Source organism: Eucalyptus grandis, chromosome 2 (genome assembly GCF_016545825.1).
Source record: "Eucalyptus grandis isolate ANBG69807.140 chromosome 2, ASM1654582v1, whole genome shotgun sequence".
Lineage (NCBI taxonomy): Eukaryota > Viridiplantae > Streptophyta > Magnoliopsida > Myrtales > Myrtaceae > Eucalyptus > Eucalyptus grandis.
In genome coordinates, this window is record NC_052613.1 from 15,320,657 (window position 1) to 15,330,717 (window position 10,061).

At 40.9% G+C, this 10,061-nt stretch overlaps 2 long non-coding RNA genes across 2 annotated transcripts; one reads left to right on the forward strand and one right to left on the reverse strand.

Moving 5' to 3' along the window:
- Positions 1–834: 834 nt before the first annotated feature.
- LOC120290320 lies at positions 835–2,708 on the forward strand. Its single transcript, XR_005548226.1, has 2 exons — positions 835–942; positions 2,509–2,708. It is a non-coding gene; the product is annotated as an uncharacterized LOC120290320 (long non-coding RNA).
- A 1,808-nt stretch (positions 2,709–4,516) lies between these two features.
- Positions 4,517–5,728, reverse strand: LOC120290319. Its single transcript, XR_005548225.1, has 2 exons — positions 5,567–5,728; positions 4,517–4,828 (listed from the first exon to the last, which is right to left on the reverse strand). It is a non-coding gene; the product is annotated as an uncharacterized LOC120290319 (long non-coding RNA).
- Between the last annotated feature and the right edge of the window lie 4,333 nt (positions 5,729–10,061).

Sequence of the window (10,061 nt, forward strand, 5' to 3'; positions counted from 1 at the left end):
ATGGATTGTGAAATTGGGATACAAGTGGGCTACATTGGTAAGGAAAAATACCAATTGGAATGATGAAGTGTTGAATGAAATTATGGGGTCAAATTGATTTAATTCAAGAGGAATTAAGGCCCAATTGGAAAGAAAACCTAGCAAATTCGTATGCCACACATACCCCCATATTTTAGCTTACCTAAATGCTTCTAGAAGGGGCAAAGTTGTCTTGGAATTGTGAGTGGAGGGCAGCTGGTGGTGCCCATGTGCGGATGACATAAGAGAGAGAGTGAGGGAGGAAAAAGGGAAACCGGTTCCCCATTTCTTCCTCGTCGCTGCCCTCTCTCCCCCGCATCTCCATCTTCTTCCCTTTTCTTTGGGGTTTCTTCTTCAGCAACAACCGAAGAAGCCGAGTAGTAGCAGCAGCCGCCTCTCGCCGCCTCTCGCCGTCATCGTCGCACGCCCGCAAGCACGGAGCTGCTCGCGCACCCGAGCCCGCCGTGTGCTGCCCGCGCATCTCCGCCCCTCTCCTCTCTCGGTTCGAACGGAAGAAGCGAAGAGCGCCGAGAGAAGAAAACCGGGCTGCCGTCGCTACTCGCCCCACCCGCGTGCTCCGCCGCTCGCCGGTTGCCTCCGTGCGCCTTGGTCGCTCTCTCGCCCGGCTCGGCTCCGTTCAGGCCGCTGTCCGGCCCATTCCGCCTCGTTCGGCTTCGTTTTGGCCATCACGAGGCCATGGTTCGGCCTCTCCTGGCCACCATCCGGCCTCACCGGAGTCCTCTCGCCCTCCACCGGCCTTATCTAGCTCGAATCAGCCCCCGATCCGCCCCTTCCAGCAGCGATCGGAAGAAGCTCGAAAATGGGTATCGCAGAGGGTTTTGGCCGTTTTGGCCATTTTCCCGAACCCGGATGCTCGGCCCGCTTTGAGGAAAGTCGATCCTCGCGTCGAGCCCGTCGTTTTGTGTGAGTTTTACTCACTAATGCCTTCTTAGTGCGCTAATTATGCTTAAAAGGTTGATTAGTGTTAATTAAGTGTAATTAAGTTGTTAGATTACAATTGATTAGTGATTATTAGTTAATTACTTTGCATATTAGTTGAATAATTAGTGTAATTAGATAGAGAATTGCCTGTCGTATTTATTGGATGCTTCTTGGGATTTTCCCGTCCCTTATCGGGTGTTAATTAAGCGATTCGGGCCTAGGTGGTATTTTTATGAATTAATTATTAATTTTCGAAATTAATTATTTAATTATTTATTTCCCGGAAATTAACCGGGATGGCCAGTGACCAGGATTTTATGCTGATGATCATGGCGCAGTCCGTTTATTTAATTGAGCTTTATATTGTCTTTAATTGAATTTATTGTATTTATTTATGTAATTTTCGAAATTAATAAATTAATTAATTATTTTTCGGAAATTAAGATTTTGATGGCCGACGACCGAAATCTCGTGTTGATTGTCGTGGCGCAGTCCGTTTATTTATTTGAGCTCTACGTTGTATGGAATTGAATAAATTGTGATATTTTAGGGATTTACCCTAATTTGATTGGAATTGATTGAGATTGAATTGGCCAAGTGTGTTATTTAGCATTTATAATGCTTTGTTGAGTTGATTTAATTATTTGATTGAGAAATCGTTGGGTATTCGTTATCACCTGAAAGGAAATACGTGGGCTCGGTGAATCGGAATATCACCTTGGAGAATGCACGTGTATTCGGTGGTTGATTATGTCATCTTGGCGAAGAAGTTGCCTTAGAGAATGCTCGTAAATTGTTGAAAGTGATCATGCCTGTGTGGCGATAGTTGATCATGCCTGTGTGGCGATAAGTGATCATGCCTGTGTGGCGATAGTTGATCATGCCTGTGTGGCGATAAGTGATCATGCCTGTGTGTGGCGATAGTTGATCATGCCTGTGTGGCGATAAGTGATCATGCCTGTGTGTGGCGATAGTTGATCATGCCTGTGTGGTGTAGATTGTGCCTACGTGGCCGTATTTCTGTGTATCGATTATCGAAAGTGGTCGAGTGGGACCGTAAAGCCATTGAGTATCGAAAGTGGTCGAGTGGGACCGTAAATCCATTGAGTATCGAAAGTGGTCGAGTGGTGGACTGTGTCTTCCACCTTTGCTTAAGATGTGATATGAGGATCGTAGTTCGTAATTGATGATTGAGATGGAATAATCGAATTGACCCAGAATGGTCCGTCTGACATGTAATCGACGAGGTCGATTGATCATTGTTTTGATTTGATGTTGTGAATTGATTGACTGAATGGGAATGACCGTGAGTGGTCTTGTTGGCGTGTAATCGACTCGGTCGATTTGATCGATGCTTCGATTTGTGATGTAATTGCTTGGGTGCCTATTTGATCTGTGCTAATCTGCAGGTGGAATCTGAGGCCAAGGTAAGTCATCTGACTCATGTTGTGCATAGGCAGCCCTAAGGTGTATTAGTTTACTAATCGGGTCTTAGGAAGTAGAACTTGCTGAGACGTGGTCTCAGTGGTTATTGAATAACCATTTCAGGACCTGGATGAGGAGCCTAAGGAGCATGAATCTGACGAGGAGATCCTTGTTGAGGAACCCGAAGAGGAGTACGTGGAGGAGGACCCCGAGTACGACCCGGATGAGGACCGAAATCCTATCCTGTCTTGTCAAACCTTGTTTGCTTGTAAAAAGTTGTCGTCGTGAATTTTCAGTGAGAAAATGTATGGCCTGCTTTTCTATCCCATTGCTTTTATTGTCTGGGGATTTATAACTGCTTCATAGCATGTGCTATAAAGAATGAAAGGGTCGGCGATACATAGTCCTGGGATATCGCATTTTAAAATCGACCAAGAGTAAGGGATGTGTGCGTGCCTGAGGGTCGGGGCGTGACAGGTTGATAATCAAGAATCACCTTGATGGGAGAGCCGTGGTCCTTTGAACACAATTTTCAAGTTTATTAGTGTGATGAGTAGAGTGTAATATCCGATAGATTATATATTGTTAATATCAAACTCGTTTACCATTTCCAGAGTAAAATAAAGCAAGTTGCGTAATGGATTAGTTGTTGTGCTTATCCTTTTTTTCTTTTTTAGCAATGAATGAAGCTGACCAAATTAATAGGATCAACAAATAAGCATTTTTGTGTAACTTAGTAAAATAAATGCTTTTGAAACATAAACATATTGAGGATTCACCCAATAATGGCATCTTATTTTATATTATATATATATATATATACATTTCATCAAAGACAGTTAACTTTGTCTGTCCACTAAGGAGAATCGAAACACGTGCTTTAGGCTAAACAAGAAAAAGGTCCAGCACACCAGCTAATTCGTTAAGCAACTTGCTTTATTTTACTCTGCTAATAGTGAACATGTCACAAATCACAAAATGATAGTGTATAATCTACAGAAAATTATACTCTACCTATCACACCTATCAACAGGAAAATTGAGTTAAAAGCACCATGATTCTCGCATCAAGTGATTCCCAATCATCAACGACTATATCATCACCTTTCAGCAGATATTGCCGCCCATCTTGCTGCAACTTTGTTTTCACGAGTGCTTGTTCTGTAATCTTTGGAGATTATCGCAAGGCAATTGCAGTTTCCACAATCATATACTTGTTCATGTAAATAAATCATAAACTCGGGAAGACTAAGACTTCACTGGATATCATGAACTTTTTTGTCATGAAAGTGAATCAAAACTGATAAAGAGCTGATGGGAAAGAAAATCTAGTAAAATCTAGGAACACTAAGACTTATGGAGACGCAAATTGGATTTGTTGCTTGACTTTTCAAATCCCTCCTCTTCCGTTCCCATTCGAATGTCTTTTTTACATTACTAGTAGAATTTCCACGTGTTACATGGGTGCTATTTTTGTGTGTGTGTGAATGAGATATTATTTGACAATTAGCACTGATTATTGTTCCCTTGGTAAAAATTTATAAAACTATAATTTTAGTCCAACATTAATGAATGATTAATCATAATCATTCATCTCTATTGTACTTGTCTATTGGAATTATGTCTAGATTTCCATTTATCTTTTCAAATATGAGTTTAATAAATGGAAAAAGAGCAAAAAGAAAAAACTAAAAAAGAAAAACAGCAAAAAACTGATAAAGAAAAGAAAATGCAGGAGTGGGGCGACAATACTCTTCGTGACTCGCGGAGAGTTCCACTTCACATTTTTGTTTCGTTTTGTTTTTTCTTTTTAATGAAAATGCAATCTAAATTTATTAATATGCAAGATATGATTTTCCTAGATTTTCCAAATTATAGCATGTGATTTATGAAAGGAAACGTGCAAATAAGAGAATTAACAATGTGCACTCCAAAAAGCCTAGACGCATGATAATACTTATCCATAAAAATTCTAAGTTTTCTAATATAATTGTCCTGATACGGATATAATGCAATTCTATGCTAATATGTAATGAAAAATCATAAAATAAAGGTCCAAATTTTGGCTTAAACAATATGCGTGCAGATGTATCACCTCATTAAATCAACTAAGCCATACTAAGATCAACAAATCACCATGAATTATGCAGTCAAGCTGCAACTTTAATCTGGCCAGCAAGTATATGACATCAACTTTCCCCAATTTTGTTATTAAACTTGCTGCATCAGTTCAAGGGAAAAAGAGAGCAAGTAGATAGATGTCTTTTACCTATTCCAAGTAGACTTCCTGGAGCTGACCAGGCGAACGGGATTAGATCCACAACAGCAATCCAGCAAGCACGAGCGCTAGGCTTGGCAGTTCACTGTGTACGCGTCCGTATTCAGCTACGGCAATGCGGGGTCCCTGCTTGCAACGACGAACGATGGTATTGATGGAGCGACGACTAGAGATGGTGGTGATTGGCGACAATCGATATGCATGCAAGAAATGAATGAGAGTGAAGTCCGTGGGATATGATAATGCTTGTCCATGAAAATTGTAATTTTTTTAATATAATTATCCTGACACGAATATGATGAAATTCCATCCTAATATGTAATGAAAAATCCTAAGTCTCTCCAAATCAGCAAATATGAACACACTTAAAAATGTGAATATGACTTTCCCTAAATTTGTAAATGTATGATATGCAATTTCCTAAATGTGCAACATCTAATAACTCTACACATGGTTTTATTAAACATCTCCCCTATTATACAATCTAGAATGCAACGAATGTATATAACATGCCGTGGATGACTTTTATGAAATTTGACACATGTAAATTCATGAAATTACACGTGAAGACGTGATCGAGAGTGACCTAGCCATATGCAATTTCATAAACACGGATGGCAAAAATATTCAACAAATCACCATGACGCAACTTTAATCGGGACAGCAAGTATTTGACATCAACTCCTCCTAAAATTTTGTTATTAAACTTGCAATCAGGATTATAGACAGGCATGAAGTCAGTTTAAGAACGAAAATATTGTTGCTGCTGCCACCTCTTCTTTTGCTTCAAATATATAGAAAGATTTCAGAAATGACTGGTGGCTGCTCTCGTGTAATAAAGGCCTACCGGATACTTTAGCAGTGAGGTTCTGGATGAATCAGTTTGAGGGAAAAAGAGATTTACCTATTCCGAGTAGACTTTCTGGAGCTGACCGGTGAACAAGATTAGATCAACAACAGCAATCCAGCAAGGACGAGCGCCAGGTTTGGACGAGCAGGAAGAGAAAACTGCTGAGCAGGGGGGACGAGCGCTAGGTTCGACAATTCACGGTGTATGAGTGTGAACTCTGCTACGGCAATGGGTGGCCACCGCTTGCAACGACAGAAGATAATATCGACGGAGCTACGACTAGGACAGGTTTCGTTTTCTTAGTCAACTTGCCCACTAAAGAAGGAAGAGAAACTAGCCGTGAATCTTGAGTTGAGGTTCCAAGCCGTCACTTCTAGAAAACAAGTTGACAAGTCGACTTGCCTCAGCCAAACGTTTCCTTCTAGTAGAGAACAAGTTGGCCTACTTGTTCGGAGCGAGCGCGCAATTTATATGGAAGCCAAACCCTTCCTCTATTATTACTAAAAGCAAGACTGCGTTATGCCTCGTTGAAAATGCAATTTGTACAAGCTAATTATTCTTATTCAGGAGAAGTCACAATCATGCACTATCGGAAGCTTATAACCAAATGATTCGTGACTTGAATTTAAACTATATAAATGAATTTGAATCTGGATGTCTATATATAAAGGCTCGAAATTATGTTAAACTCCATCGTTAAATGGTAATCGTGGCAGAGGATCCTGCTACTAGCGATCTTGTGCCAACGTATGCCTCCCCAGCAGCTCCTTGAGCATCGGGAGCCAAAACCGCGTCAAAGGATCACCGCTAAGTGGATGACTAGAGCAACAGATACGACCATGAAGGTCAAAGTTGCAGAGAGGAGCAGCAGGCCAGAGAAGACGATCTGGTTCCCAGAGGGCGGAACAGTCCAACTGGCTCAAGTGATTCAAGATCAACACAATACTGAGACAGATTCAAACGAGTTGATAAGATGCTGAATTTAAATTGCCTTCGTAATATTTTGGTAAAAATTGAAATGCCGATAGTAAGTGCAAAGGCAGTCAGAGGCTATTGCGATGCTCCCGAGCGGGATGAGTGGGTTTAATATCTTATTGAACGGGAATGTGTGATCCCTCTCCTACGGTGTGGGCTCTTTGAAATCCTAACCGCACATAACATTGAGAAATATACTCGTTACTAGCCTATTGGAACCGGTTAAGAGCTAACGGGAGAACACGTTACTTTATATAAGCTAGAGAATTCAAAGATATAATTACACGTGTTATTCTCCACTATGTGTGCATGCATGCTTGTTTGATCTAGACCGACTCTAAAGTGTAATATACTCGTTGAATGAATCTAAAGAAATCAAATCATGAAATCAATATAATGACACATCAAAATGATACTAAAGGACGAGTAAAAATAAAGTGTGGAAAGTAAATCCGAAACGAGACAAGCAAAGAATACATTGCTTTATTATTAAGTTTAAGAACATCAACCAGTGAGCTCATTTTCAAAATCAAGTCAAAGTCTAATTTTGGCAAAGGAGAATTGCCTATGGTTTCAATAACGATATTATAGACGAGAACATAAACGAACTAAAGTAATAATAACGTAAAAGCAAGTAAGATTTTTTCATCATCATCATCATTGTCGTAGTTTTTATTTTATTTTATTATAATTTGTTTTATTGTTTTCTTCTCGTTCTTGGTTCCTGTCCACCAACTTCATGTACGGCCACCAGACGCATGACCACGGCTTTCCCGAGTAACACAGAGCATGGATGAGAAAATAGGAACGCAACAGAGAGATTCACACAACCACCACTAGAAATCGACTCCAAGCAATTTTATATCTCCGGTGTCCACCGCAAATCGCCAAACGAACATGCGAAACGCAGAACAAATGAAACGCAGGTTACGTGTCTAACAAATCATGCCTAACAGCTAAAAGAAAAAACAAAAAATATAATGTAAACTTTGTCGATTTGCCTTAAGATTAGACAATTATGGAAGAACTATTACACGACCCTGTCTCAGCGACATTTCATCGAACAGTTTACGTGCATCGACTGAGGATTTCAAGCGGGCATCGCTGAACTCGGATTTGAGACCAAAGTGGTACAAAATCAGTTCAGGACGTTTTCAATCAACGAATGGGCTGATGGATTGAGGCCGTGGATTTGAATGGGCTTTGTGGACTGGACTGGACTGGACTGAATAGGGCCGAGGCTTTATTATTTTATTCTCCTCCTCCTCCTCCTTCTGCGTCTTCTTCTTCTTTTGTTATTTGTTAATTTGTTTATCTATTTTTTGTTCTTATTACTATTATTTATCTATTTTCAAAAATGCAATACTTGATTTTTCGGAGAAAATTCATGTGCCAACAGAGGCAAATACAAAGAACCGGTAAAGCTAACTGTAATCCACATGTGAGGTTACCGATCATTTGCTCTAATTCATATTAAGTTGCTATGTCTTTTGCTTATTTATTTATTTATCAAGACATGCATTAAATTACTTTGTAGGTTTTGAAATAGTGACTTAGGGAATATGAATAGTTTGAGCGGAATTTGAGATCCTTTTTATTGCCAGCATATAAAAAGTGGTTCTTTTTGGAATATCATAACTGAGATCTTTTTTATTGTCGGCATATAAAAAGTTGTTCTTTTTGGAATATCATAACTAAGTAAATGTTATTTATAAGCATTGGCACGAGGAGAGAGGGGCTTTGCTTATGACCAAGAGCATCAATTTTGGTGTTTATGATTTGACCGTCACTTTTAAATTTGACAATGCTATTGTTCATCTTTAAATGATGCCAATTACTAGTATTCCTTCTCTCTCAAGTCTCGCCACCTGTACAGTAGGATCCCACCAAAAAGATATTTTGAAATTCCCTCTCTCTCCTCTCCCTCGCTCTCTTCCCTCTCAATCCCAGGCTTCTCTCTATTCCTCGAACGAACTGCGCCGCCGCCTCCGCCCCCGCCCCCGCCTCCGCCCGTCGCGTTCCAGAGCCCATCGGCGGCTCCGATACGCCGTCTGGGCCCATCGAGCTCAAGCTTGAACCTTCCGTGCGCGCGCTTTGCTCCCATTACAGCGAAGGTGTCTTCCTCGTCACTCCGGACCACGTCGCTGCCTCTGCCTCCGCCTCCCCATCGCCTCGGAAGCTCTACCGGCGGCTCCGGTTGTCGCCGCATCCGACGAGCTGATGTAGAACAATATGCAAATGCCTTTCTGGAAACAATGGAGCGTCATAAGAGCGGGCGGTCCCACAAATCAAAGAGGATTGTGTGATCTTCAAGATTGCAAAATGGATTACAATATTTGATTCACTCGTTTCCCTTTATTTATTATTAGATTTCAGATATTCTGGTTTATCTGAAATATTCTGGTTTATCAATATCGTTTCTTTAAATTGTTATTAGATTTTAGATTTTCTAGTTTATCAATATCTTTTCAAAATTTTTACTAGATTTAAGTTATTTTGTTATTTTCTAGATGGTGACCTTCTTATAAATAGGCGCCAAAGATATTGTAATCGGCACTTCATTATTCAAAATAAACACCATATTTTGGAATTCTTTCCAAAGCATCGCTTTCTCTGCGTCATTTGGTATCAGAGAGGGATGATGGATTGAGGAGACTGATGTAGAACAATATGCAAATGCCTTTCAGAACCCATACGCTAAGCCACCACCAATCAAATGCTACAAGTGTAGCAGTAGGACATCGTTCGAGTGATTGTCCACGGAAGATGGCCAATGTTGTCGTGCACGACGATGACATTTACGAAGATGACTGGATTGATGAGGGAGAAGTGGAGGATGAGGAGGGCGAGCATGTCAATTGCGTTGTTAGGAGACTATTGCTCGCTCCACGAAGAGAAGACACGCAGCGGAATAGTCTTTTTCGTGCCCGTTGTACCGTCAACGACAAAGTTTGCGATGTCATCATCGATAGCGGAAGTTGTGAGAACATAGTGTCCAAGGCTTTGGTGGACCATCTACAACTAAAGATAGAGTTACATCCCTCCCCTTATACAATCGGGTGGATTCGTAAAGGGGCCGAACTCAAGGTGACGCAGGTATGTCATTTACCTATTTCAATTGGAAAGTCCTATAAGGACACCATAATTTGTGATGTAGTGGAGATGGATGCATGTCATGTCCTATTGGGGCGACCATGGCAATACGATGTTGATATCACTCATAGAGCTCGTGAGAACACATATTCTTTTGTGTGGAAAAAGACGAAAATTATTTTGAAGCCGATGAGTAACACTCCCCAGGCCCCAAAGAAGCAAAGTGCAGGAATTATGCTAAACGTTCGTAAACGTGAGGGCATGTATATGATTGTGGAGAAAGGTAATCAAGAAGCCATTATTCCAATTCCGGTGGCTCTTCAGCCCTTATTGAAGGCATTCAGCGATGTTATTCCGGAGGATTTACCTGTTGGATTACCACCCTTGAGGGATATCCAACATGAGATTGACTTTCTTCCAGGAGCGAGCCTCCCTAATTTGCCGCACTACCGGATGAATCCGAAGGAGAACCAGATTTTGC